Here is a 27,283-nt window from a genome sequence, read left to right as displayed (position 1 = left end):
AATATACACTGGAGTTGCTTAACAACCAACTTGACAGCGCTTGAAGAATTTTATAGGTCTTAGAGACTTACCCAGAAAGACTCACAGCTGTAATCGCTGCCAAAGCTGATTCTAATATGTATTGACTCAGGGGTGTGAATACATATGTAAATGAGATATTTCTGTATCTCATTTTAAATAAATTAGCAAAGATGTCAACAGCCCAAAAATCACTTTGTCATTATGGGGTATTGTGAGAACAGTAGATGGATGAAAAAAAAATCTAATTGATCAATTTTGAATGCAGGCTGTAACTACAAAATGTGGAATAAGTCAAGGGGTATGAATACTTTCTGACGGCTCTGTAGATGTTATGATAGTGTCAGTAATTGTATTGTGTTGTTTATCCAGTGTTTCCATTGTTTATTCAAAATCAAATGTGGTGGGATAGTGTCACCTTATAAAATCACGTAAATGTATGTATTTTCAGTCTTTTATCTTCAGCTGTTTTTCTTGCGTCTCTCATGGATAACGTATGACCTTTTCCTCTTTAGACCATGTTGTCCTGCTGTCGGGTCCCACAGAACCTCACACAAGGGCACAAAGACAGTTGCCGAGTGAGTTCCAGGGCAGTAAGCAGCAGTGACAAATTGGTGGCCATTTTAGGTCACAGGCAACCCGCTCCCCCCATTATTCATCAGAGCCCACTGTGATGGAACTAATAAAGCCAGCTTGTTGCTGTGGCCACAAACATATGTTTTTGCTCTCCCGCCGATCCATTTCGCTCTTTCAATATACCCATTAATGAGCAATCTGTGGGTGTTGCCTTGTTCTTTTAGGCAACGAGGCACGTTTATTTTCCAACTGTTGGCATAGTCATGTTTGAACACTGGCTCCAGGAAACACAGTCATTATTATTAAATGCAATGTTGTTCTTTGCTGTCTTGGGCTGACATTATGGGGCTGAGAGAACTCCTGCTAGCTAAGGGTGTGTCCACTGTCGTAGCGTTGACTATCAGTAAATGTGAAGACTTATATTTATCAAGTCAATTCTCTATGTGTAATTATTCCGTGATTAAAACGAATCACGCAATAGTAATTAACTAGGAAGTCGGGGAACAACAGGAAAATGTTGTTTATAGAGTTGCAATTTCCCGAATATAACTCTTTTAATATTTTATTATCTTACCGATTGCAGTTTTCAATTAAAGTATTATTACCTCATCAATCTCATTCCTGAATGTTGCAAACCCTTGGATATCTGCACGAACCCTAGAATTGGCTTAATTATTTATTTACTAACTAACTAATCAATCACAGTACTGCATAAACACACTTACAATTAGTTATACATTAATTACTAACATGACACGAGGAAAAGTCCCTAGTGGACGAAACCGATATGACGGCTTGGTAGACAAAGGAAATAGGTGTGTAATGGATGCATGCTGGTGGCAGGGAAGTCAGGCGCAGGAGAGTGAACTAGGAATTAACGGAGCAGTTTAATAAATGCTAAAACTCTAAAAACCAACAATATAAAAGGGTAAAAAAAACATTGCACACCAGAACATGACTAGCACAAAACATATAACAAACAATCACCGACAAAGACATGAGGGGAAACAGAGGGTTAAATACACAACATGTAATTGATGGGATTGAAACCAGGTGTGATGGAAGACAAAACAAAACCAATGGAAAATGAAAAATAGATCAGCGATGGCTAGAAGGTCGACCGCCGAACACCGCCCGAACAAGGAGAGGGACCAACTTCCGCGGAAGTCGTGACAGTACCTCCCCCCCCTTGACGCGCGGCTCCAGCTGCGCTTTGACACCGACCTCGGGGACGACCCGGAGGGCGAGGCGCAGGGCGATCCGGATGGAGACGGTGGAACTCTCGCAGCATAGAAGGATCCAACACATCCTCCACCGGAACTCAGCATCTTTCCTCCGGACCATACCCCTCCCAGTCCACGAGGTACTGAAGTCCCCTCGCCCAACGTCTCGAATCCAGTATGGAACGAACGGAGTGCGCCGGGGCCCCCTCGATGTCCAGAGGGTGGGCAGAGGAACCTCTCTCTTCTGGAGCGGGCCAGCCACCACCGGCCTGAGGAGAGACACATGGAACGAGAGGTTAATGCGGTAATCGGGGGGAATCTGTAACCTGTAACAAACCTCGTTCACTCTCCTCAGGACTTTCAATGGCCCCACAAACCACGGACCCAGCTTCCAACAGGGCAGGCGTAGGGGCAGATTTCGGGTCGAGAGTCAGACCCGGTTCGCACCGGGGCCTCACTGCGGTGACGGTCTGCGCCAACTTTCTGGTGCTGCACGGCACACTGAAGGTGGGCATGGCGCACTGAAGGTGGACGTCCCATGTTTCCTCCACGCGCCGGAACTAGTCATCCACTGCAGGAGCCTCGTTCTGACTCTGATGCCAAGGAGCCAGAACCAGCTGATACCCCAATACACACTGGAAGGGAGAGAGTCCGGGGGAGGAGTGGCGGAGCGAGTTCTGGTCCATCACTGCCCAGGGCACAAACGCTGCCCACTCCCCCGGCCGGTCCTGGCAATAAGACCTCTGAAACCTACCCACATCCTGGTTAACTCTCTCCACCTGCCCATTACTCTCGGGGTGAAAACCTGAGGTAAGGCTGACCGAGACCCCCAGACGTTCCATGAACGCCTTCCAGACCCTCGAAGTGAACTGGGGACCCCGATCAGACAGTATATCCTCAGGCAACCCGTAGTGCCGGAAGATGTGTGTAAACAGGGCCTCTGCAGTTTGTAAGGCCGTAGGGAGACCAGGCAAAGGAAGGAGACGACAGGACTTAGAAAAAACGATCCACAACGTAGGTCTTAGAGACTTACCCAGATCGTGGTGTTACCCAGGATCGTGGTGTTACCCAGTGAAGGAGGAAGATCGGTCAGGAAATATACCGACAGGTGCGACCACGGCCGTTGTGGAACGGGTAAGGGTTGTAACTTACCTCTGGGAAAGGTGCCTAGGAGCCTTACACTGGGCGCACACTGAGCAGGAGGAAACGTAAACCCTCACATCCTTAGCCAAAGTGGACCACCAGTATGTCCCACTAAGACAGCGCACCGTCCGACCGATGCCAGGATGACCAGAGGAGGGTGACGTGTGGGCCCAATAGATTAGCTGGTCGCGGACAGCAGACGGAACGTACAGACGCCCAGCTGGACACTGGAGGGGAGCGGACTCTGCACGTGACGCCCGCTCAATGTCCACATCCAGCTCCCACACTACCGGCGCCACCAGGCAAGAGGCGGGTAGTATGGGAGTGGGATCCATGGGCCGCTCCTCTGTGTCATACAGCCGGGACAATGCGTCTGCCTTAACGTTCTGGGAGCCTGCTCTGTAAGAAAGGGTGAACACAAAACGGGTGAAAAACATGGCCCACCTTGCCTGGCGAGAGTTCAGTCTCCTCGCTGCCCAGATGTACTTCAGATTGCGGTGGTCAGTCCAGATAAGAAAACGGTGTCTAGCCCCCTCAAGCCAATGTCTCCGAATCCCTGCGTCAGGGGTACATCCGGTCCTCCACTTCACCAGCCTCCTCAAGTTTATTTTTTGTGAAGAAGGAGGGAGGTCTGCGCCCGTGTATTGACGACCAGGGGTCTTAATCAGATCACTGTGAGGTATAGTTATCCGCTACCGCTCATATTAATGAAATTCCCAGCCGCGCCTGAATCGACGAGCGCCTTATGCTGGGAATGCTGGGAAACCAATGGAAAATTAAAAATGGATCAGCGATGGCTAGAAGGTCGGCGACGTCGACTGCCGAACACCGCCCGAACAAGGAGAGGGACCAACTTCGGCGGAAGTCGTGACAGGGTGGGGACAGCTCAAGAGTGGGGAAACTCCGAGAAGACCCACTGTAGTACAGTTCATAATTACCCTCATGTCAATGCTGATACTTTGAGCATGAACAGCCACTCATTAGAAAATAAATAGCAATATACGTATCTACGAGTGTAGGCCTTTGCTGTCCCTCTCGTTGATCGCCGGTCCGTCTGCTGGATAATAGTTAGAGAGTCTGGTTGCATCCACCAGAGATCAAAGTCTTCCGTAGTTGGAGGTTGTTAATATGGATACGTCAGAGTACCATTCGGAAATGTTCTTAGAGCGGATGTGTTTACCAGACTAAAGGATTTAAACGGCTGCAGCCTGAATAATTGGTCTTTAGTTTGTCGATTTCTTCACCATTTCAGCGTGGGTGATGATCTCCACTTTCTCTGGTCTTGTCCTTTTGTAGAGTTGTAGTTTGTTAAACCACTACACACACCAGCGTCTCTAGAGAGTAGTTTCCATTTCAATGTGGGGACCCCGTCCCGGCGTTATCTTGACAAAATGTACACTTTTTTTCACGAGTCCTTTTATTCTGGAGTAGAAAAGGGGGCGTTCCATGACGCTGATGTAAATGTCTGCGCACACGGGTTGTGGTCACTGACTAGTTGAACCTTTACATGAAAAACCCTACTCTCATTTAGAGGGCTAGCATCACATTTCAACTTTTCAAAAGTAGTCACATGCTCAATCATTAATTTTATACAACATTCAGACGTAAACCTGGGAAATATACACATTCAGAGAAACAGTTATGTTGTTCTGCTGTGGTAGTTGCATTACAAATTAGTAAGGAGTTTGACATGATTGTTCTTTGAATACCCACGGACAATTTCGACTGGTTGGAATACAGAAATATTGTTACATTATTCAACCTTTTGAGGTTACCGTACTGCAAAGTCTTTCTCTGTGGTAACAAAGGGATTCTCAACCTTCATTTCGGCCGAGTGGGGTAAAGAGTTTTAGATATTTATGACCGTCATAAACCTGTGGTGGGAGAGAGAGTGAGAGAGAGGGCTGTGATCCTCACCCAATAAGAGTGCGTCGTGACACCACACCCATGTGCACATGTACTGCAGGGCTCATTTGTAAAAGAGACTCGGTCTCAATATGACTCCCTGTTAAAATAAAGGTGAAATAACAAATACATGTGGGTGCGCACATATGTGCATGTTTGTGTGTCTAGCAGGACTGGAGGGGCTCAGAACTAGGGGCCTGGGAGAGTGCTGCTTATACTTCCAGCGTCTTAATGTGATAAGACAGATAGCAAACACAGCCGACAAGCGCTACAACCTGGGACTTACATTATCTATTTCCTGCCCTGAAAGAGAGTGAGAGTGAGAGAGAGAGGGGGGGGCAGAGAGATAGAGATGGGAGAAGAAAGAGAGGGGTAATAGAGTGAGGGAGGAGATGGTGAGGGAGAGTGTGTATGCTTGTCTCTTTCTGCACACGTGAGTGTTTCTGTTATATACAGTGAGCTCCAAAGGTATTGGGACAGTGACACACGTTTTGGCTTCGTACTCCAGCACTTTGGATTTGAAATGATGTAATGGGTATGAGGTTAAAGTGCAGACTGTCAGCTTTAATTTGAGGGTATTTTCATCCACATCAGGTGAACAGTTTAGAAATCACAATACTTTTTGTACATTGTCCCAATTTTAGGAGACCAAAAATATTGGGACAAATTCACATATACGTGTATTAAAGTAGTCAAAAGCTTAGTATTTGGTCCGATATATTCCTACAAACTTGTTGGATGCATTTGCTGTTTTGATTGTGTTTCAAAAATGTTTTTGCCCAATTGATATGAATGGTAACTTATGTATAGTGTATAGTAATGTATAGATTATCCTGAATGAATCGTGAATAATGATGAGTGAGAAAGTTAGACAGGCATAAATACCCCCAAGACATGCTAACCTCTCCTGTTATTGTAATGGTGAGAGGTTAACATGTCTTGGGGATATGATATTTGTACATCTGTAACTTTGTCACTCATCATTATTCACGATTAATTTAGGACTATCCATAATCATGGTAGCATCCACATTAATGTAGAAATGTTTAGACACATATTCTATTCTATTCTTATTTACAATAAAAGTGACTCCAAAATGATACAATACACAATTCTATTGGGCACAAAATAATCTGAAACACAACCCAAATAAACGGCAAATGCATCTAACATAGAGATACAAGCATAGATGTAATCATTGCGTGCTACGAATATGGGACAAAATACTAAACCTTTGACTACTTTAATACACATATGTGAATTTGTCCCAATACTTTTGGTCGCCTAAAATTGGGACAATGTACAAAAAGTATTGTGATTTCTAAACTGTTCACCTGATATGGATCGGTCTGCACTCTAACCTCATAGTCATTGTGTCATTTCAAATCCAAAGTGCTGGAGTACAGAGCCAAAACAACAACACGTGTCACTGTCTCAATCCTTTTGGAGCTCACTGTATCATGTGTGTTTATCAATGTATAAAGTGGTCCACATTACTCCTAGCAGAACTTGGCTCGGCGAAGCGAACGTCTGTGCCGCGCATCCTCCCTTAAAAAAAGCATTTCCTTGAAAGACAAAAACAAAGTATCAATTTTACTGCTTGTCCCTCTTACGACGCCATACAAAACATAGCCATAACACCTCCTCAAAAAGATACATCAAGAAATCAGTCATCTTGCCGTTTTTGCCGAGGAGGTCTTAGTCGCTCAATTTGACATCTAATTAAGATGTTTGGTGTAGTATTTCTCAAATCACAATTTGCATAAAAACTTGTCGTCTCTTGTTGAACGACAACAACCACTTAATTGAAGAATCCCTACGGTTGACCAATCACCTAGGAAGGGGTGTCAACTTTGGCTACTGAACTTCAGCTTGCCTCAAGAAAAAAAATGTGCTGTGTTCGAACAGACGAAAATAACCACATGACCCTCTGCGCCTCTCCTCTCCGTGCAGCACAGCAGCAGTGGAGCCGTGCCAACAGTAGAATACTAATGAGAGAACGAGCGGGGCCCATCTCCCTTGTTAATGATTCAATCTCCCCTAACCACTGACCACGTAGGCATGGCAGCAAGGCCCACACTACTGCAGCGCTGCCCGAGATATAAAAAGCATCAGGGAGAGAGGGGGGAAAAGAGGGAGGGAGTATGAGTGTGGAATACTTCCGTATTTCCCATAGAGAGGGAAATATAAAAGCAGAGAGAAATATAAAGAGAGAGACAGAAAGACAACGAGAAAGAAATGGCCAGGCAGACAGAGAAACAAGAGAGAGCGAGAGACAGAGAGACAGAGAGAGAGAGAGAGAGAGAGACAGAGACAGAGAGAGAGAGAGAGCGAGAGAGAGAGAGAGAAACAAGAGAGAGAGAGAGAGAGAGAGAGAGAAAGATCCAAAAAGAGGCAGAGACTAGCTGGGCCCAGGAGGGCTCAGTGCAGGAGCTATAGTCAGCCTGAGGACTCCTGAACCCAGCTTCAGCCCAGATTAGCCCGCTTTTTCTCTCTCTCTCTGGGCTCTGGTGCAGCATTTCCAATGAGGATTTACTGCTGTGTTTCACACAAAAGGTTCAGACTTCTCTGCTTCCATCTACACAGGCCAGAACCCATGTCTCACTGGGCCAGGGCTCCAGTGGACCTGCTCTGACTTGGAGCCAAGGGAAGGCCCTGAGTGCTTGTCAGCTTTCATTTACATAACAATGGCTAACTGTGAACTTTAACACCTTCTCACAAAGCAACAGTCTTGAAGAAAGCTGAGGTTGTTGATACTGCTCGCCCCACATTTTAAGTGTCACACTACTGATGGAAGAAAATAACACTAGAGCTTACATTAACATAAATGGTAAAGCACCATGAGATGCCTGGCAGGGGCTCTGTGTACTAACCTCCTTGCACATTTTTTGTTATCTGCTTTCCAAATGTTCAACATGTAATCACCCAAGGACAAAATCATCTACACTATATATATAAAAGTATGTGGACACCCCTTCAAATGAGTGGATTCAGCTGTGGCTGACAGGTGTATAAAATTGAGCACACCGCCATGCAATCTCCATAGACAAACATTGGCAGTGGAATTGCCTTACTGAAGAGCTCAGTAACTTTCAACATGGCACCGTTATAGAATACCACCTTTTCATCAAGTCAGGTTGTCAAATTTCTGCCTTGCTAGAGCTGCCCCGGTCAACTGTAAGGGCTGCTATTGCAAAGTGGAAATGTCTATGAGCAACAATGGCTCAGCCGTGAAGTGGTAGGCCACACAAGCTCACAGAACGGGACCACCGAGTGCTGAAGAACGTAAAAATCATCTGTCCTCGGTTGCAACACTCACTACCGAGTTCCAAACTGCCTCTGGAAGCAATGTCAGTGGAAACACAGTCTCTGGAGTGATGAATCACGTTTCACCATCTGGCAGTCCGACAGACTAATCTGGGATTGGTGGATGCCAGGAGAATGCTACCTGCCCGAATGTGCCAAATGTAAAGTTTGGTGGAGGAGGAGTAATGGTATGTGTCTTAGTTCCAGTGAAGGAAAATCTTAACATTGCTTCCACTACAGCTTACAATGACATTCTAGACGATTCTGTGCTTCCAACTTTGTGGCAACAGTTTGGGGAAGGCCCTTTCCTGTTTCAGCATGACAATACAACTGTTCAAAAACAAGGTCCATACAGAAATGGTTTGTTGAGATCGGTGTGTAAGAACTTGACTGGCCTGCACAAAGCCCTGACCTCAACCCCATTGAACATCTTTGGGATGAATTGGAACACCGACTACGAGCCAGGCCTAAATTGGCCAACATCAGTGCCCAACTTCACTAATGCTCTTGTGGCTGAATGGAAGCAAGTCCCTGCAGCAATGTTCCAACATTTAGTGGAAAGCCTTCCCAGAAGAGTGGATGCTGTTATAGCAGCAAAGGGAGGACCAACTCCATATTAATGCCCATTATTTTATAATTAGATGTTCGATGAGCAGGTGTCCACATACCTTTGGTCATGTAGTGTATGTACACACTGAAAGCGCTATAGTGAGGATCTGTGAAAAATAATAACATCTTAGACAAAACATACATTCAAAGACTGTTTTTCCTCAGATACTAACTTCCCTATACTGCAGTACTTTTGGTGATACATAAGGAATACGATGCCATTTGGGATGCAACCACTGTTGGGTGGAAATATCTGTTCCAGCTTGCATCGTAGTTACTCTTAAAATAAGCTGAGGGCTGTGAACCATAAAGAGCCTTGTATCTCCCTTGCCTAGTACAATTCCCATCCCTTAGACAAATAACGTGGGTGTTAACTGACAGTTCACACGCTTGCCAGGCCCTCTGCTCTCTCTCTCACTCTCTCTCCCCTCTCCTTCACACACATTCCAACCTTCCTGAAACACACACACACACACACCACTCTATCTCCTTCTCTCACACACAGAGATTACACACTGCCTCTCACAGCCACTCAGACGGAACGATCTTTACGCCAACCAATCAGATTCGAGGCGGGTTCCCATCACAGTGTTGCCCTGCAGCATACACAAGGTGTCACAATTCACACCAACCTGAGCAGGTAACACACACACACATGCACTCACTGACACACACACACACACACACACACACACACACACACACACACACACACACACACACACACACACAGGGTTGGAGAATGTGTAATCTGATTACAAAATAACTAACTGTAATCAGTTACGTTACCAGTAAGAAATAACGAGCAAATATAATTTTGTTACACCTGAACGAGCCTGACACAAGTCAGAGACCACTTTGATGACACACCAAATTTTGTCTTCTTCTAATGCCTCTTGCTGAGGAGTAATTTTGTCCGCTCATACAGGAGCAATAAAGGCCTAGTTCATTCATTTTGTTATAATTTGTATTCACATTATTATTTGATTTTTCATACATACATTTTCATCAGGGGGTGCTGCAGCACCTTCAACACCCCTATTTCCCACGGCTATTTCCTCACATGGAGGTTTGTTCTCTCAATTGGCTCAAAGTCAAGTTGTCGGCCACTGCCGAGCATTGCGATTCTACAAGTAAAAACGTCAGGTTTCATCGGTGCCAGGTCGGTACGTCTTTTGTTTGGGGCGGCAGGGTAGCCTAGCGGTTAGAGCTTTGGACTAGTAACCGCAAGGTTGTAAATTCAAATCCCTGAGCTGACAAGGTACAAATCTGTCGTTCTGCCCCTGAACAGGCAGTTAACCCACTGTTCCTAGGCCATCATTAAAAATAAAAGTTTGTTCTTAACTGACTTGCCTAGTTAAATAAAGGTTAAAAAAAAGCAAGAGAAGGAACAGCCTCCTAGTGTGATAACTACTGTTGTGTCTTTGGCTATGCTGGATTAAGTGATATGATGATATCATGCTATTCTATAAAATCTTTCCTCTGTAATTAGTATTACCTGATTGAGCTAATCATGTAAATGTAATTAACTAGAAAGTCGGGGCACCACAAAATAATATTTATAGAATATCTTCCGAATAAACTCTTAAAGATCTAGTAATATTTTACATTAATAGCAGTAAATATTAATCGTTATTTCAGTCTCATCATTTCAGTCTCATCTGAAAGTTGTAAATTATTGGTTATCTTCACGAACCCTGGCTAACAAGTTGAATCAGGAATACAAAATTGGGTTTAATAATTTATTTACTAGATACCTAACTAATCACACATAATTACATATACACAGAATGAATCATTCATTGATTGCAAATTATGTCATAAAGGACATAATAAGGACATACGTCCCTAGCGGACGGAACAGATACGACAGCTGGTTACACAAAGAACAGGGGTTGGGTTTGAGTGAAAGAGCGGGAAGACTGAAGAACAAAGGGAGAAGCGATGTCTCTATCGAGCCGTAGGCAGCTACTCTATCGTAAATGCAGAATCTTATGCATTCTAAATTACCGCCCATTTGGAAAAGGAAAATGCAATAAATATTTACTCTTTGCTGCGCTTCAATAGGTTGGTGGTAGATGGAAGGCCGTGTTGCCCAACAGAGTCGTTTGTCCTTTGAAGAGTGTCTCTGGTGGTGAACGGGATATGTTGTAGTGTCGTCGTTGTGTGGTAGACGGGATACTCTGTCTGTCCTCTCCTAGCCACGTTTACAGCGGCCGCTGTTAACTCAATGGCTAGGAGGTATCACTTCTGTAGTGAATAAGAGTTCAACATTCATACCATTCGCAACCAAAGCTCACACTGAGGTTGGCTTAGTTCTGTAGTTGACATGTTAGTCCTTTTCAACGTATGGACCGTCGTCCTATCGTCCTCGGAACAGGATGTTACATTTTCATCAAGGGTTTTTATATTGTGGAGGGAGAAGGGTGTGTTTCATAGTTTATAGCCCAAGTCTCTTCACAGGGGTGGGCCACTGATTGAGCAGAGCCCTATCCTTATGAAAACCCAAATCTCTCATTTGGAAGCTGAAATTACATTTAATCTTTCCACCAATAATTTTATATTTAAACATTTGAATTGCACAACAATTCCATGTGAGTCTGATAACTATATTGTGTAGACTTTCCCAGATACAGTTTAGGTCGTCCTGTCATCAGTCTCAGATGACAACCGAACTGACATCATATTCATTAAGTACCAACGCATATTTTCAACTGGTTCTATTACCGAAATATGCTTCCTTTCCCTCCACTTGTTTGATGTTCCCAGACTCTCTGTTTAACAAAAGCTATTCAAGAGTCCCTCAGTAGAGTCAGAGAGAGACAGAGGGGAGAAAGGTATTTATGGGAGGGGTCATAAACCTTACCCACAGGCCAACGTCATGTCACTACCCATCGGCAGTCATATTCTCGCTGTGTCCATGCTTTAATATTAATCACTAGAGATTGGCTACTCGGAATTCTAACATGTAATTGTATTTGGAGTGGCACAGGAATTGGCTATGTCATAAAAGACAGTGAAAAAAGACTTTACAAGTTTCCACTCACCCCAAACCATTGGGGTGGCAGCGTAGCCTAGTGGTTAGAGTGTTGGACTAGCAACCGAAAGATTGCAAAATCGAATCCCCGAGCTGACAAGGTATAAGTATGTCGTTCTGCCCCTGAAAAAGGCAATTAACCCACTGTTCCTAGGCCTACATTGAACATAAGAATTTGTTCTTAACTGACTTGTCCAGTAAAATAAAATTGTGATAAAGCATATTTACACAACATGCTGTCACAGGTAGCTAGTGGTGCTAGCTTTTACAGGGTGTTATCCCATAGGAGAGAGTGTGTATTTGTTTAGCATTACAGTGGAACAAGAACAAATGGCTCAGTGCAGGCAGAGTTTGGTGGGATCGCTCCCCTATGTCTGAGTCAATGAGCCATCTCATTTAGCAACATTGACAAATCCTCCTCTCTAGAAAGTACTGCTAAGTGGATTGGGGGAGGAGAAGAGTGTGTGTACACACTCAGGAATGTACACACACACACATGCACACACACACACACACACACACACGCACACACACAAAGCAATCAGGCACATGTGCAAAATATTTCAAGAAGCAGGAGCTATTGGACAGATCTTGAATTGAATGTGCCCAGCGGTGTCAGAACCACAGTGAAGGCTTTCATTAAATCTTCTATTTCTCATCTCGGCCGGTGGTGGACATGAAGCCTGGTGGTGTGTGTACGTGTGTGTGTAGACAATCCTCCCCCCTCCCTTTAAGGAGCCAATATGATATCCCCCTGGGTGAAGAGAGAAAACCCAGATTAGATTCTTTGTCTGTGCAGGCTTCTGGTGAGCTGAAGGTCATGTTTTACCCTGAGTATAGCACCTTATTAAAGACCTCATCCACCATGTAAACACACTTACAGAAGCGCGCGCGCACACAGGATTATTTTCCTGCGGTAGCAAACTGGCTCAAATTAAGATCTTTTATCTGTACAATACCAATAGTTTATTTCCATTTATATTCCTAAAACTGAATGTAAGGAAGTCTGTGTGTAGCTGGTGTAGAGGAGTCAGGCGCAGGACAGCAGTTATGAGTAAATAAACGTATTTTACTCAACATAAAATAATTTAAAAAGACAAAGACAAAACAAATGGAAAATGAAAAGTGGATCAGCGATGGCTTGAAGGTGACATCGACCGCCAAACGCCGCCCGAACAAGGAGAGGGACCGACTTCGGCGGAAGTCGTGACACTGAAGTTGAAAATGATGCTGTTGCTGCTTCCTGTTGACAAGACATATTGATAAATAGCCAAACTAATATGCATAAACAGTTTGTGATATATTGAAAACCTTAACAGAAAATGTACTATCTACACATACATGTGCAACAATAGTAATCATATTACTTGTATATTTTTTTTATGAGAACCTTACAAATTGCACACTCACCAAAAACCCTGTTGTTTTGACAAGTGCCAATAAATCACTCAACTCAAAAACCACGTGGAAACTGGATATCTTTTTACATCACTGGTTAGAGGACAACCTGCAGACCACAGTCAGCTACATTTTGGAATGTTGCATTTTGACATGGGGGCCCCCAAAACAGAGGGAGAAATGCAAAAGCTTTTTTGTCAATCACTCATCGATTATCACACTAAAATCAATTGCGCGAGAGGCGGTAGAGGAGGTTGCACATCCTGTTAAAACTAACACAGCTCAAAAACCACACTGAATCTGGGAATAATGTGTACATAACTGGTTAGAGGACTATTTGTAGAAGACGTCTAGCTACATTTTGAATGGTTGCATTTTCAACAATTCAAAAAGTGGGTCGTCAACGCAGTAAATGTAATGCAACACTTGTTTTTGTTAATCACTTCCATCGATATGAGAGTGACATCAGAACAGGAGGAAACTTGAGGTGTAGCGCTTTTTTAACTAACACTATAACCAAGGGCACATGGAAACTTGAATAACCTACACATGGTTGGTTAGCTGTAGAGGGCGTATATCTATATTTTGGAATGGTGGATGTTGATTTTGGGAGGTGTGCCATCACAGGAAAAGGGAACAAACCACTTTTCCTGTTAGTTAACTTCAACGTATCACGGCCCACCACAGGATACCGACAGTGATAACGGCTGGCTGCTATTTAAGTGATAGTTTGACCTTAAAATCAGTGTGTTGGTGTGTGGCCAGCGACTTTTATAGAGAGACCACCGCCTGGAATGATCCGTGCCATTTGAGAAGAAAAATGATAACTGCATTCAAGTCCTGCGACCCCCATTTTAAGCAATTGATCTTGTGTCATCGTGTTGACTATAAACTGTTTTACTAACATCACCAATCTGAGGTAAAAAAAAAAGGATGTATAATTTCCAATCCGATGTGGTCAAAACGTCAGTCTGCCCACATCCTGGAAAGTAGAGTAATATACATGAATTGGATATGGCAAAATAATTAAATATATTAATTTAGGATAGTAAATTAAGCAAACTCACAGATTGTTTTCAATAATCACGTATATGTCTCACTGGTTTAACCATTTAGAGATTTTAAAAATGCTCTTATGCACAATTGAACCGGGTGCTCTATTAAAAGCTCCCCATAGTGACAGTCCATTTATTCGACTTCCTTTTGTAAAATAAATCAGGTGATAAATTATCTGAAAAGGAGACTAGAGTAGGACTTTAACAACAACAAAATACATGCAACTAATTTTGACATTTTTTTATAGAGCAAGTCTTAGTTGCATCTTTTCTAGCAAATGAGTTTTGTGCTTGAAGGAGCAATATTTCTCAAGTGTGACAATGTGAATGAAAATTGTCTATTAGCTAGCTAGCTTGCTAGCTGAGCATCACACCAAATATGAAATGAATGGGATACTAAATGCTTCCTCCTATTGCTATCTAGCCACTTTTGTTAGTAACATGATTAAATCACATTGAATTTCATAAAGCAAGCTGACTATTCTGCCGAAAGTCAGTGCAGTACCTAGTCACAAATGAAAGGCTGTCATAGCGAATGACGATGCTCAATGTTTACCTAGCAAGCAAACTGGCAGTATGGTATAACAGATATCTCTGTGGTATAAAGGAGTGTGAATCAAACTATTTCTTCATCTTGCTAGCTAGTTATCTAGTTGTGGCGAGCTTGCAACATTAGCGCAGCTAGCAAGCTTTGGCTATCTAGCATGGACTTGCCAATGGAAGCAAAGCTTAAGAAAGCAACGCCACTACCAACTTCTGGCCTGTCTATGCTGTATGTGCTACATCTCCAATGTGCTATGTGTCCGCAAACAAAGATTGACTGCGGACATTCTGGACATAGGTGCAGAGTAGCACCGCAGCCGACAGTCTCGGTGGTCTGATCAAGGCTCTAGAATGGAAATTTGTGACTCAAGCAATCCGAATAAAATAGAACAGAACAGAACCCAACGAACTGAACAGAATAATTCAAATTGTAGCTTTATTTTTCTCATAGGGAACAAAATGTCTTCTAATCTATTATATTGTATTCATACTTTTCTTCCCATCCTGAATATAAAAGATTGTCCTGTATTTCAACCAGCTCAAAAAGCTATACCCGGTTATAAATAACACTGATCTGAGAGCAGTTCCAGATTGAATCCCGCAGTTGGTCGGGCCCATGTAAGTGTGGAATTTCTCCACTCTTACAGGACCGAGTCCCAAATGGCACCCTATTCCCTACACATTGCACTACTTTTTGACCAGCGCCCTGGTCAAAAGTAGTGTGCTATATAGGGAATAGGGCGCCATTTAGGACGCAGAGCATTCTCTCAGTTCAGTGAGATCTGCTGATCAAAAGGGCCGTAACTCTCTTCACTCTCCATTATCTAACTCTCTTCACTCTCCATTATCTGGAGCCACAAGGAGAGCTGCCAAATGCAGCTGGCACCAAGATTTATGTCAGCCCAGCCCCTGTGTAACGGGGTGGGTAGCCCTCTGTGTGTGGGTAGCCCCTGTGTGTGTGTGTGTGTGTGTGTGTGTGTGTGTGTGTGTGTGTGTGTGTGTGTGTGTGTGTGTGTGTGTGTGTGTGTGTGTGTGTGTGTGTGTGTGTGTGCGCGTGCGTGCGTGCGTGCGTGCGTGCGTGCGAGTCAGAGTGAATACCCAGCGAGAGGCACTCGGCTTCTCAAATCCTTTCATGGCCTCCTGCTTCCAGCCTGCGGGAGCCACATCACCATCTCAATATGTCTGCTTTTTATTAAGGTCATTTTTTCCACTTCAATGAGAAACGGGAGATGGTGAAATTATGTCAAAATGGAATTGAAAGGTTCTAGTTGAAGGTGAAAGAGGCAATTGAACCCCGGATGTTAGTTTGACATGTTCTTTAGTCACAGAGAGGAAGCTGAAGGAGCTAATGCTAGAGTGGGTTTTTTTCTTTTTCGTGTGCATTGTCGTCTGTAATAGGATTGTGTTCAGAATGAGTCTGGCATGGGAACCATTCCCGCCCCTTCCACCCAACACCCCCTTCATACCAAGAGGCTTAGGAGTAAAATAACCGTAAAACACCTACTCCCTTTGCCTCCCAGCACTCTCCCTCCAACCTCCCAATGTGTGCTCGAAGCTAGCTCACAAAATGCATTATGCCTATAAGTGTGAGGAATTAAGTATGATTGAAATCTAAAATAACCAAAGATTGGAAGTTTATTTTTTCCTTCTTGGTTGTTAAGACTGCATGTCAAATGGGATCGACTTTGACTGTGTATCATACTTTCTTATTAATTAAGCTGCCTACATTCTGATTAATCCACAGATGAGTCATGTCATCCAGGTCTGCATCCCAAAGGGCATCCTATTCACTACATATTGCACTACATTTGTCAAAATAGGGTGCCCTTTGGGACGCAGAATAAACACTTGAGACAATTAGTGGTGGGGAGTCGACTCCAAAATAATTAATTCCTCAACTCCTTCCCCATCGACTCCCGCTGTGGACACCCATTTCTGGGTGTCAAACTTAGATTCCACTAGGAATTGTCTCCCCAGTATTTTTGCATTGGAGGAGACTGAGTAATTGCCGTAGTCTACTTCAGAGAACACAAACTCTTGCAACTTTTACAGCAAAAAAAATATAAATAAAAAAAAGAGCGGACTAGCGAGGGAGGGAGGGGCACAGCCAGGTATAGGTAGGCTGGTCGCCCACCAGTCAGACAGAGTCAGAACCTTCCATTGGTAATCAAAAGTTGTAGAACTATACCACAATGCTGTATCTCACAATGTATTGCCTTGCAATGAGTAGGCTTAGCTATTCGACAACAACAGATCGTAGACTGAACAAACTCACCTCTTTCTTAGAGAAGAGAAAGAGCAGGCGAACCAGCAAGGGAGAGAGAGGAGGGGCAGGCAGATAGACATTTGGTACCATGCACATATGCTATATTTTGGTAGTCTATAGCCTATCGCAATGTCTTGTCTTGCAATGCCTAGGAAATTCAACAAAAAGTATATTCAGGTATTGATTAGCTTACCAATGAGTACGGCAAAGCTATTTTATATAGCGCCTGTGCATTGAAGTTGAACATTGCCAAATGTTTCAGATTCATTTGCCAGGGTATCATCACAAATAATTTTTAAAAGGATAGCTGATTAGGCATCACCATATATTGAGCCATGGAAGCCTTTTTCCAATAAAGCATACAGGGCACAGAAGTTTGGTGGCATCTTAATTGGGGAGGACTGGCTCGTGGTAACGGCTGGAGCGGAATCAGAGGAATGGTATCAAACACATGGTTTCTATGCATTTGAAGCCAATCCATTAGCTTTGTTCCAGCTGTTATTATGAGCCGACCTTCACTCAGCAGCCTCCACTGATACAGATAGATATGGTGTACCACTTTGCCAGACACGTGTTTTGAAAGACACAAAAAAAGAAAACAGGTTGCCAGTCGGCCGCGAATATCAATACAATGTTTCAGCACAAAGGACAGCGCACGTCGCTCTACAAAGCACAGCGGGCAGGAGAGCTCCGCAGGAAGTCAGAACCATGGACAGCAGCACCAAAGCAGAGAATCATCAAAACCACACGTGTCCAACTCATTCCACAGAGGGCCGAGTGTCTGCAGGTTTTCGCCCCTCCCTTTGACTTGATGGATCAATTTAAGTAACGTTATTTTATGCTATTTACAGAAAAATTCATCCTGGATGCTTTATTAGCAATTGACAACAAGAAATCCACAGAGGCCGACAAATTTTATCCTGGTCTGCTTAAGTGTGCAGCGCACATCATTGTTGGTATAATAACCCACATTGTTATCAGGAAATAGCTATAGTGCTGCCATTCCTCAGGGGCAAGGATAGTAGTGATCTTAATAATTATAGTCCCATTTCAAAGGATTCCTTGTCTAGCTGAGATTCTCAAATCTTTGTAAAATGTACAACTTTGCTCTTTTTTTTTATCTGAGAAATGTATTTTGAATGTAAATCAGAGTTTAGGCCTGGGCATAGTACTATTACAGCAACCACTTTAGTTGTTAATGATCTTGTCATTGCTTTAGCCACTCAAATGAAATGTGCTGCTTTGTTTGTGGACCTGTCAAAAGCTTTTGATACTGTTGACCATGCTGTTTTATTGAATAAGTTGTCCTCGATAGTCCTGAGCTCCGACACCTGTTCTTTTTCATGATTATCTTAGTGACCGAACTCAGGCCATCGTGATGGATTGGGTTAAGTCTGAATTTCTTGAAGTACATTAAGGTGTACCACAGGGATCAATTTTGGGACCTGCTCTCTTCACTATTTATATTCAGTATACAGTGCCTTCGGAAAGTATTCAGACCCCTTGACTTTTTGAGTTTGAGTTTATTTTATTTTTACAGGGACAGTGCACATTAATCAATGTTTCAGTAAAAGTGCCGGTTTTAGCCAACCGGCTAATTTTCAACCAATATAGACAATCCTTGAGCAGTGAGCACACGCAGAGCAACATAGGACAAGCAAGACATAGCATACAGACAGAGCAACATAGGACAAGCAAGACATAGCATACAGACAGAGAAACATAGAACAAAAAGCAGCAAGACAAAATTCATAAAAGCAACAAAGTGTTTCCACACCTCACAAGCTACAGACAACAGACAACATGGAAAGCGGCAATACACAGCTAGGGATTATGATCACAAATCTGATTGACCTTTATCCATGTCATCATACATTTTGTGAAGGTGTGATAGGTGGTGCAGTTATGTGCGTCTGATGGCAGTGTATTCCAGACATGGGAAGCTCTCACAGAGAAAGCGGATTTACTAAAGATGCTTTTCCTTAAGGGAACCATACAGTCACCTCTCATGGCAGATCTTGTGGATCTGCAGCCATATGTTTGGGTTTCTGTTTAACAAAAATACTGAGTGGAGGGGGAGCCAGGCCATTTAGGATCTTGAATACAAGACATGCGTCGGTGTATTTCACAAGATTTTCCCAACTCAGGAGCTCATGCTTTCTGAGGATGTAACAGTGATGATGGCTATTGGGCTTCCTATCAAGCACTTTGAGAGCCTGTTTGTAGACAGGCTGAATAGGTTTTAATGTTGTACAGCAAGCTTGGGCCCAACTAGTCAAGAAGTATGTTAAGTGGGGGAGTATCATAGATTTAAAGTACAGTTTTGCTACCTCTGTAGTCAAACAATTTCGTATAAATCGGAAAATAGCTAGGTTGAATTTGGTTATCTGAATGACCTCTTTCACATTCTTTTTAAAAGAGAGGTTGGAATCAAGTATGATGCCAAGGTACATAAAATCAGATACCACCTGGAGCTTCTCCCCTGACACATAGACATCTGGCTCAGTAGCATCTGTTGCCCTCTTTGTGAAGAACATGCAAACAGTTTTTTTCACATTGAGATGCAAACACGAGTCACTGAGCCACTTTGTAACCTGGACCATTACAGTAGTGAGTTCTTGTGCAGCTTGTTGTTTGCTCTTTGCATGCACATATATCACTGTATCATCTGCATACATTTGAACTTCGGACCCAGTACAGACAGAAGGCAGATCATTAATGTACAGGCTGAACAGGAGGGGCCCCAGTATTTACCCTTGGAGCACGCCCACATCATAGCTAAGAGTGGGCGACAGCTCATTACTTACTCTGATACACTGAGTTTTGCTTTCAAGGTATGATTTCATCCATCTCAAGGCATCGGGGGAAAGGTTGAACTTGGACAATTTTGTGATGAGAATCTCATGGTTAACATTATCAAAAGCCTTCCTTAGGTCCAGAAACATAGCCCCAACAACGCCCCCTTTGTCCATCTTGGACATCACATTCTCCAGAAGAAAGCAGTTGGCCGTTTCTGTGGAGTGTTTCGCTCTGAAGCCAAACTGCATGGAGTGTAATGTGAAGGGGCTGTTGTTGAGGTGGGCAATCAGTTGTTCTGCTACACACTTTTCAACAACCTTTGACACCACAGGTAGTATACCAATGGGCCTGTAGTTACTCACGTCAGCAGGGTCACCCGATTTAAAGATGGCCGTTGTTATGGCCGACTTCCATACCCTTGGAAACACCCAGAGACCAATAGATGTGTTGGTGACCTTAGTAATGGGGCCAATGAGTGACACTTTGTAGATTTTAAGAAAGGTAGAGTCCAGCCCAAACACATCTTTGGCTTTAGAGTTCTTTAGTGAGCTAATCACCTTGTTCACCTTTGACTCAGAAACCTCCCTTATGATGAAGACAGGTTGAGCGTCATTCACTATCACTGAGCCCAAGAAACCAGTGGAGGGGTTCTGTGTCAGTACTCTGACAGAGTCAATAAAGTAGAAATTGAAGGCTATTGCTATTTCAACTGCATCCTGTGTTAGATTGTTATTCACCATGATTTCTAGTCTTTTTGCAGTGTTACTGTGGTCTTTCCCTGTTAACTTTTTTAGATACTCCCAAAACTATTTAGAATGTCCCTTTGCTTCACCAATTATGTTAATAAAAACGTTTTCCACATCTTGTTACATTACAGCCTCATTCTAAAATGGAATACATTGTTTTTTTTCTCATCAATCTACGCACAATACCCCATAACGACATAGCAAAAACAGGTTTTTAGAATTTTGGCAAATTTATTTAAAAAATGTAACTGAAATATCACATTTACATAAGTATTCAGACCCTTCACTCAATACTTTCTTGAAGCACCTTTGGCAGCGATTACAGCCTCAAGTCTACATCAGGATGACTCTACAAGCTTGGCACATGTCACGTTCTGACCTTAGTTCCTTTGTTTTGTCTTTGTTTTAGTATGGTCAGGGTGTGAGTTGGGGTGGGCAGTCTACGTTCTTTTTTCTATAATTTGGGATTTCTGTGTTTGGCCTGGTATGGTTCTCAATCAGAGGCAGCTGTCAATCGTTGTCCCTGATTGAGAACCATACTTAGGTAGCCTGGTTTCACCTTTGAGTTGTGGGTGATTATTTTTCTGTTTCGGTGATTGCACCATTCAGGACTGTTTCAGTTTTAATTTTGATTCTCTTGTTCTTTTGTATTTTGTATTCATTTTCCATGAAATCACATTATGGATACATACCACGCTGCATTTTGGTCCTTCGATCCTTCCTACTACTCCTCCTCAGAGGAGGAAGAAGAAACCCGTTACTACTGTATTTAGGGAGTTTCTCCCATTATTCTCTGCAGATCCTCTCAAGCACCTGTCAGGTTGGATGGGGAATGTCACTGCACATATATGTTCAGGCATAGACTTATCCCGAAGCCACACCTGCGTTGTCTTGGCTGTGTGCTTAAGCAACCCATAAGGCAGGCAAGCTGTGTCTCACATACACACACACTGCCTGCCGATAGGTGCCGTGAAGTGATGAGCAAGAGGGCCTGTAATAACATTCTGACTGCTTTAGTCTCAACCAAAGACTAAAGCCGATATAGCCATGTTGTAGTTTGATGTAGTCTAGTTCATTTGTTAATTCCATCATCCATTCCATAGAACAAAATAATAATCCCAACAGGTGAAAGAGCTATGTACAAATCAAGGTTATATTTTTGGAACGTCATCCTCCTTTCCTTCATGTCGGCAAGCTTGCCAACCACTTTGTCAATGTCTATGTCCCGCTCAGTACAAAGCCAATTGAAGTTGGATAGCCTGGCCTCATTCATGCATGCACGCAAGTAGCTCATGATGAGCTTCAGGTGGCTGAAACTTTGCTCGGCACTGGCACTGCTGATAGGAATGCATTTCACATTGCATTTTCACAAGCATTTCGCGACACCAACCATAACATCTGCTAAATATGTGTATGTGACCAATACAATGATTAGAATGGTTTTGTAGATTCTATGGAGAAGGGTCAGATTTGGATATACTGGGTACATGTCGTTGGCAATAAAGAATGAATGGTAGGACTGCGTCAGTGTTGAGATCCATGGCTAACTCGGAAATACATTGTGCGGAAAGAGAAACTTCCTCAGGCTTGTAAATGTCTTCTGAGTAGAAACTTGCAAGATCAAGCATATTATTTTCTGCATCAGAGCACTCAAAGCGCTTAGCAACCATAGAGCACAGAGAGCACCCAAGCCATTGGTCTGAAGTCAGCAAATCGATTCCCAAACTGCCCCACAAGTATGTAATAGTAGCCTACGGTATAGGCTACATCAGCTTTACACACCTTCTGCTTTACACTTCTGTCGTCCTCTGCGTCCTCGTCATGAAACCTTTTCCTCTTGCACGCTCTCTCCTCTGCAAACTCAGTTGTCGTGTTGTTTTGTCAGGCCATCTCTTTCGCAGTGTTCTCCATCTTGTCATCGACCTCATCTGTGTGTGTCTGTCTGATCTCAGCCCTACAGGCGTCAGATAGTTAGAAAAGATTGACGTAGTCTTTAGTAAACTGTTCCAAAACACCAACATAAATTTAAATTCAAGTGCACATTTTTTAGAGCAGGCCGATCGGCTTCATACGCTTTTCAGCGTGAGAATGGTTCTCTCCAGCTGCAGGTTTTCCCGTTCCTCCTCAAGTATTTTAAACCTTGAGAGGCTAGAATCAGTAGGTCTACAAGGTCTCCAGTTTACCAGAAAAAAACAGTGCACATAGAAAGCCTTGATTGAACAGTATTTATTTTCAAGGCCATGGGCATGAAGGCCATGCTTCTATAGGCACCAGCCTCATTAGACACTGTCACGCTAGAGCTAGCGCTAGCACTAGCAGTAGTGGTTGGATGTGTTTTTGCAAGGACAACGACGAGAAGTCAATTGTAAGTGGAACACAGGATACACAGGATAAACTTTTCTTTTCTTTTCTCTCGCTCCTTGTGTTTTTGCGCACCTAACTTGTACTTTCTATACAATTTTCACCTGAATGTAACTTTGCTAGCTAGCTATACGTGACCTGATGACATCGAGAACGTGCAACAGACCGGGTAGGCTACACGTCAATCAAATATGACAGGTAAAATTAACTGTGAACATTGAAAAAACTTGGCTAAAAACCATTTGTTTTCATTTTCATGTTGTTTTGGTACTGTATGAAGTAGGCTATAAGTAAGATACCAAAATTAGTTTTAAACTAACAAATGACTAAATAAATAAATGAATAATAATTTTGAAGATCCTAGTCCGACTCCCACCCCCACCAGCAGCCAACCAGCAGCGCAACCGCAAGTCCTAGGCCAGGGGGCCCCTCAAGGGAGTATAGCGACAGACACAGCTGTGCATTGCTTAGTAAAATAAGCAACACCAGCTCAGACCAATTCCAGGATTTAATGAAATTATATAATATAAAATATTATATATGAATTTGCCCATGTTTTATTGTGTTAAATTAAGTTTTTCCTTTTCTTTAAAACATCTAAGGGCCCCTAGGTGCGTGAGCCCTGGGGTGGTCACCCCCTCCCATACTTGTAAATAATATGGCTAGCTACAGTTAAACTCAAAACATTGTCAGATATGTTCTGGTAATAATATGAGCTAGCTAGCCAGCTAGCTATACAACTAAGTTAGCTAACAAGCTAGCAACAAACCAAAACATTCTCTAGAAAGTTGCTGTTAGTTGACTGACTTGCTAGTTTTACATATCAGAAAATCATTTTTAAACGGATGGGGTTTTTCTGTGCAAAAAGATAGAGCAGGTAATGTTCCTATTTGGACCAGGCTGCTGCAGGCAGACTGCCGTTTTTGGCCACAAAACACCTTTGTTTGAAAGGTGTACAAATAATACCTGGGTGGGGGAGAAAAGGGAGAGTGTGTGTGTGGGAGACAACGTGCACTTACATACTCTGTCAACGGCTACTCTCACTTACCTGCCAGTACAGATCAACAGCAAAGAAAAAGAAAAAATACATCTAAATCACACATTTCGGTCAGACACTAAATAATCGCCCCCTTCTTCAAAGACTATGAATTTCTGAATATGCAACACAGGGAATCATCAATCGCTACAGAATGAAAAAAATAATGAATGGCAGAGTGAGGCTGAGCGAATGTTCCAGCACAGCGGTGCCTCGTTCCTGGCTGGCTGAGGTTTACAGACGGAGGGTGTTCTTCTTCAGAAAGAGATGACTTGGGGGGGGCAATAGGAAACTTAAGGTTACTTGTGTAACCCCAGTTCTCTGATAATATGAGTTATATGTATCACGTGTGGGGTTCACTAGGTTGCCTACTCTCTCGGAAGTACCTATCAAAAGAGTCTGTTGGAGACAAACATGAAGGGTGGCAAATAAGGTGAGTCCCTCACTTCCATAAAAGGAGCCACTCTCCTGCGCCCTGGTTATTCTCAAGCATGCTTCTCTTCCTCACGCTCTTGCGAGCAGGGGAATGCAGTGATACATCTCACTCATATTATCAGAGAACCGGGGGTTACGCAAGCAACCTTCAGTTCTCTTTCAAATGCTTGTTTCGATGTATCACTAAGGATTTGTCTAACTCCCGAATTGAAGAACACGCTCTCTGAAGCCAGGGTAGTTTGAACATCAGCAACCCTCAGAGGTTCCAAAACTAAGGGAGTATGCAGAGAGGAAGTGCGGAGACAACCCATCGGTAAAAACCTCATAACAAAGTGAAGGGAAGCCCAATACATGGCGCACAAAATCTCAGTTAAATGAGCTATGTCCTGAAAACAGTGCCCAATAGGTAAACTCCTCAGGGTTCTTCCAGGCCCCTCCGAAGGCTATCACCCTCGCAATTATAAATCAATCTACCGAGGGTGGTTACCCAATAAGTGAAGAGCACGACACCCTTGTGAGCTCTCCTGCAATCCAAGTAGATGCAACCGGGTATATTAGACAACAATGGGGACACTCTTCCAGGAAAATTGACAGGCAAAAAGCCATAGGCTCCAAGGTGCGACTTACACGGAACCCAAACCGGCTGCAAGCGTGCGCCATCGTGCTCCATCGTGCATACATGTATTTTGTCCCCCAAAACCAAACGCGATCACGACACGCAGGTTAAAATATCAAAACAAACTTTGAACCAATTATAATTATGGGGACAGGTCGAAAAGCATTAAACATTTATGGCAAGATAGCTAGCTGGCTTGCACTTGCTAGCTAATTTGTCCTATTTAGCTAGCTTGCTGTTGCCAGCTAATTTGTTCTGGGATATAAACATTGAGTTGTTATTTTGCCTGAAATGCACAAGGTCCTCTACTCCGAAAATTAATACACACATAAAACGGTCAACTGAATCGTTTCTAGTCATCTCTCCTCCTTCCAGGCTTTTCTTCTCTCAACTTTATATTGCGATTGGCAACTTTCATAAATTAGGTGCATTACCGCCATCGACCTATTTCAGCTTTCAGTCACCCACGGGGGTATAACCCAATGAGGAGATGGCATGTACCTGCTTCTATAAACCAATGAGGAGATGGTGAGAGGCAGAACTTGCAGCGCGCTCTGCATCACAAATAGAACTGACTTCTATTTTAACCCCTGGCAACGAAGACGCTCGTTGGCGCGCGCGAGCAGTGAGCGGTGTAGTCAGCCTGTAAGGGGAAAAAGTCGACCTGGGCCATGTATATTAAAAACCGCTGGGCAGACTGTGGGTGCGAACAGTAGCTGCGAACAGTAGCTGGTAGAGCACTGCCCATCTATATGCTTAGGGATGCCAAGGGCAGTAGTGAAGCAAAAGAAGGAGGAAGATAGCATCTGTGAAATAATTTTAATCACAATAGACACGTCCCAGGATGAGCTAAAAGCTTAGAGACTGGCCGTAGCCGACGTGCTCTTATTAGAGACTACACAACAGTTAAGGATAAACTGTATCACTGTCGAGGCCTTGGCAGGCCAAGAAAGTGGCAAAGATTAACCTGGTCACCGTCCAAAAGATCCTCCAAGGAGCATTGGACTATGGAAAACAGAGTTGGGAGGAACAATCTTTATAGTCACACCACTTCTCCATGACAAAAAATGCAAAAAACAGAGAGCGTGCATGAGACTGTAAAAACAGAGAGCGTGCATGAGACTGTAAAAACAGAGAGCGTGCATGAGACTGTAAAAACAGAGAGCGTGCATGAGACTCTAAAAACAGAGAGCGTGCATAAGATTGTGAAAACAGAGAGAGTGAAAAAGACTGTAAAAACAGAGAGCGTGCATAAGATTGTGAAAACAGAGAGCGTGCATAAGACTGTGAAAACAGAGAGAGTGAAAAAGACTGTAAAAACAGAGAGCGTGCATAAGACTGTGAAAACAGAGAGTGAAAAAGACTGTAAAAACAGAGAGCGTGCATAAGACTGTGAAAACAGAGAGCGTGCATAAGACTGTGAAAACAGAGAGCGTGCATAAGACTGAAAACAGAGAGCGTGCATAAGACTGTGAAAACAGAGAGCGTGCATAAGACTGTGAAAACAGAGAGCGTGCATAAGACTGTGAAAACAGAGAGCGTGCATAAGACTGTGAAAACAGAGAGAGTGCAAAAGACTGTGAAAACAGAGAGCGTGCATAAGACTGTGAAAACAGAGAGAGTGCAAAAGACTGTGAAAACAGAGAGCGTGCATAAGACTGTGAAAACAGAGAGTGTGCATAAGGGGCTGGCACTCTTTCCCAAGAGTCACGAGCCTGTCTCTTTCATTGCTTGTGAAATTGTTTAGTTTCCACCCTCCTCACTTGCGCCATGCACAATGTAAAATCAAAGAACACCTCTGTTTGCAGGCAGAGTAGTAGGTAGAATAGTGGGTGAAACCATTTACTAGATAGATGTGTCTTCTGACTTGCCTTTTTTATATTATTTTCCTTGAAAGAACAACTAGTGGGTTTTGAGTGTCTCCCCCATTTGGAAAGTTGGTCTGCCTGCTTTTCAGTCTGAGAGAGACATTCTGAAAGCAGGTCCGTGTCTCCTTCCTCTGTACATGTTTTAAAATGTTTAGCACAATAGCGTCTTTTGAAAACTGGTTCATATACTGTATCCCAAAGTCATTAGAGAGTTAACCGAGTGTTTCATGGCTTAGTTAGCCATGTCAATAACGAGCTAACTAGCACCATCAGTCAGTACCCTGCAATATCACTCTAGATATTGTCAGCAGGTAATTGGTAATCCAAGGGTTCTTTAATTAAA

The sequence above is a fragment of the Oncorhynchus tshawytscha genome, linkage group LG19, assembly GCF_018296145.1.
Source record: "Oncorhynchus tshawytscha isolate Ot180627B linkage group LG19, Otsh_v2.0, whole genome shotgun sequence".
Taxonomy (NCBI): domain Eukaryota; kingdom Metazoa; phylum Chordata; class Actinopteri; order Salmoniformes; family Salmonidae; genus Oncorhynchus; species Oncorhynchus tshawytscha.
The sequence above is the reverse complement of the archived record's forward strand: the minus strand, read 5'-3'. Positions refer to the sequence as shown.